The sequence below is a fragment of the Echinops telfairi genome, unplaced genomic scaffold (assembly GCF_000313985.2).
Source record: "Echinops telfairi isolate 266 unplaced genomic scaffold, ASM31398v2 ScPeMD7_7423;HRSCAF=8461, whole genome shotgun sequence".
Taxonomy (NCBI): Eukaryota; Metazoa; Chordata; class Mammalia; order Afrosoricida; family Tenrecidae; genus Echinops; species Echinops telfairi.
In genome coordinates, this window is record NW_022111323.1 from 1,940,669 (window position 1) to 1,944,207 (window position 3,539).

The following is a 3,539-nucleotide window of genomic DNA, read 5'->3' on the forward strand; positions in this document are numbered from 1 at the left end:
CCATCAATGCTGGAAAAAAGTGTATATTGTGTTGTTGGTTGAAGTGTTCTGTACAGGTGTAGGATATCAAGTTGGTTAATTATATTTAGTTTAGTTCTTGTATATTTTTGTTGAATTTCTTTCCAGATGCTTCTTTGCTTGAATGTGATGTATGAAAATCTCCTACTATTATTATAGTATTGTCTATTTGTCATTTCAACTATGTAAGAATTTGACTAATATATTTTTAAGGTCCTTCGATTGGTGCATAGATGTTTAGTATGCTTATATTGTCTTGTTTTATTTTGGTTTTCTTCGGTATATAATGGTTTTGTTTGTTTCTCATGATGACTTTTATTTTGATGTCTACTTTGTCATAAATATTGGTACTCCTGCTTTTTTTTACTACAATTAGCTTCATATATTTTTCAAATTGTTTTATGTATAGTCTGTTTTTGTCTTTATATGTGGAGTGCATTTCTTGTAAGCTGCACATTTTGGCTTATGTTTTATATCTATTTTGCTAGTTTCTATCTCTTAACTAGTGAGTTTTACCCATTTACATTCAATGTTCTTATTGATGAGTATGGTTTTATTGCTATCATTTTGTTTTATTTTTTGGTTGTATCATTTTGGTTGTATGTTATTGGTTTTCTTGTTCATCATAAATTTCTGTGTTGGTTTCATTTTCTGTGAATTTTCTTGTCAAATTTTTTCTGCTGTTTTTACCTTACTATTTTATCAGATTTTATGGTTTTCTCTTTCTTATTTTGTTGGGATTCTAGCATTTTTAAAATTTAGTTTGTCTTTTGTTTTCTTTCCAAATTTAAGACAGTTTGTGGTCTTTTGTAAACTACTCAATTTCTTTTCCATTTGACTGTTTAATATCTACTCCATTCCATATATAATTTTATTGTTGTCTTCATTTCAGCACTAACAAAATATGAGAATATCTACTTTTATCCAGCCTGGTGTCATTGTTAACGTTACCTACCTGGCATTTTTAAGTATCTGAGTTTGTATTCACTTGTTTAATAGATTGTCCCCCAAAACCCTAGAAAGTGGCATCATTATGATAAGAGTGTTTGAAGAGGTGGATAGCACAATAATTTTTATCAGGCATTAACACCTTACTATAAGTTAATTCCTTAGAAGCATTCCTTATGGCTTTATCTGATAGGGTGGGAGCAGAGACTAGATCATATGAAAGGGGAAAACAAAATCCATACAGAGAAAATAAAATTATATATGGCCTTCATGATTTTATTACTCATTCCCTGTGTGTGATTTCCCAGAGGACTGACCAGAAGGTTTAAATGCCATATCTTGTGGATTCATTACAAGGATCCCTGGTGGTTTAGTGGTTATTCATTGGGCTGTAATCCACATGGCAAGCAGTTTGAAACCACCAGTAGCTCCATTGGAGAAATATGGGGAAAACAATAGAGGATTGCTATGAGTCAGCAATGACTTGATGGCATTGAATTTGTCTTGGTGGATTGGCTAAGGCAGTGTGAATCATGGCTTAGAATCCCTCTTGAAGAAGGGGGAAGATTGGCAATATTGGGTTGTTAAAAGCAATAACAAATTATTTCCTCACTTTATATTTGTTTACTGACTATTCAGGAACAGGCTATGCTCAAAACCAGAACAAAATTTGTGTATGGGAATATAAGACATTCTTTCTTCTATAGAAAATTTTCTTTTCTCTGTTCAATCCCTTGATAATGAGAATTGAAATTTTTGCTTTGGTCCTTTCTGGGCCTTATTGTAAATTTAGGGATTTGTATAAAATCAGGGATTGTTAAAAGAGAGTTCATGACTAGGATGCAGAGGCAGGAGAAACCAATGAGATTCCATGAACAATTAATTGTATTATTCTGTAGAAACTGTCCATACATCTGCTCTGCTGTCCACAGAGCAGTGAGTTTGAGGAGTTACTTCTACTCCCCAAAACTCCATTTTCTTCTCTGTGAGATAAGATGTGTTAGGCTGGACTGACTAGAGAAGCAAATTCAGTGACACTCATATATGTGTAAGAAAAAACTTTATATCAAGAAGTAATTATTTATCATGAAAACATCCCAGCCCAGTCCAACTTAAGTCCCTAAGTCCAATACTAGTTTGTAAATCCCTGTTCAGACTCACACAGCCACATGCAATGATTCAGAATGCAGAATAATCACAGGTTGGTGGGTGTAGTCTTCTCGATCTGGGCATATCTTCAGGGCTTAGGCAGCAATAAGGGTCAGCAAGCAGGAAGGTGAAGTCAGAGAAGAAGGCAGGATTCCCAGGAGCCTCCTTCTGAGAAGGCCACATCCACAAGGAGTCACCATTAGGCTGTGACCTGATTGACAGGCTAAACTCCACCCCTATGCTTTTTTTAAATACTTTTATATATCTTCAAGTTGACATGAATTTATGTAACTACCACATAGGATAACCTATATCTAAAGTAAGGGATGAAGAGTCCTGGTGGCATATTGTGTTAAACTACTGACTGCAAGGTAAAAACTTCAAAACCACCAGTCATTCTATAGGAGAAAAGTGAGGCTTTCTACTCCTGTAAAAATGTAGTCTCAGAGACCCACAGAGACAGTTCTACTCTTTTCTTTAGGGTTGTGATGGCAGTGAGGTTTTTGTTTTTGTTTTTAATTAAAGAGTAGCAAAGCCGTAAATAATGTGTTGTGAGGATTAAGTGAGGTAGATATACATACAAAAATTTAATACTAAGAATGATATACAATGAATGCTTAAGACTTGATAGTTTTCTTGCCCATCACCCTTCTTTATTATTCCTTTTTAAAACAGATATTTATATTTTACTCATTTTTCTTTTTTAACATTTTATTGGCACCTAATCCATATATAATCCAATTCAGTATTTCAATCATTCAATCATATCAAGAATAATTGTACAATCATTACTGCAATCCATTTTAGAACATTTCCCCCCATGGTGAAATCGTCTTTTAAATGAGTTGTGTAAGCACAATCAGTTCTAGTGGTACCTTCCCCGCTCCTGCCTTCATTGTTAACTCCCTAGTTCTCTACATCCCCTATAAATCCTTGCATCAGTTATTATCTCTATGCATCCACTCTTTCTGTGCTTCACAGACCGGGAAACCCAATAGAAACAACAAAAGCAAAATTGAAATAAAGTGGTAAGGATAAAATAATAATATAATGATAAATATACAAATGATGAGTAAGACAGAAACAACCACCCCTAATATTTAAAAAGCCAGAGATGAACTGTTTTTATCATGGAACTTGCAAGAGATATTTGCACCTAGAACAAATTTAGGTGGTGTCAATAGGGAGGTCAGCTGACCAATTATCAAGTTTGATCCAGCATAATCAAGATTTCAATGATCTCTGTCTGATACTAAGGCTGTTTGAAACCCTTGACTGTGGCTATTGGGGGCATGCCAGCTGCTTAATCTACCTAGTTCCTCTTCAGATGGGGTTGGGGCTCCACTCTCCTCCATGGCTTTCTATAAATTGGGTGTTCATAATTTTAGCTCTAAGACTTTCCCTCCATCATATTTGAATTTTGT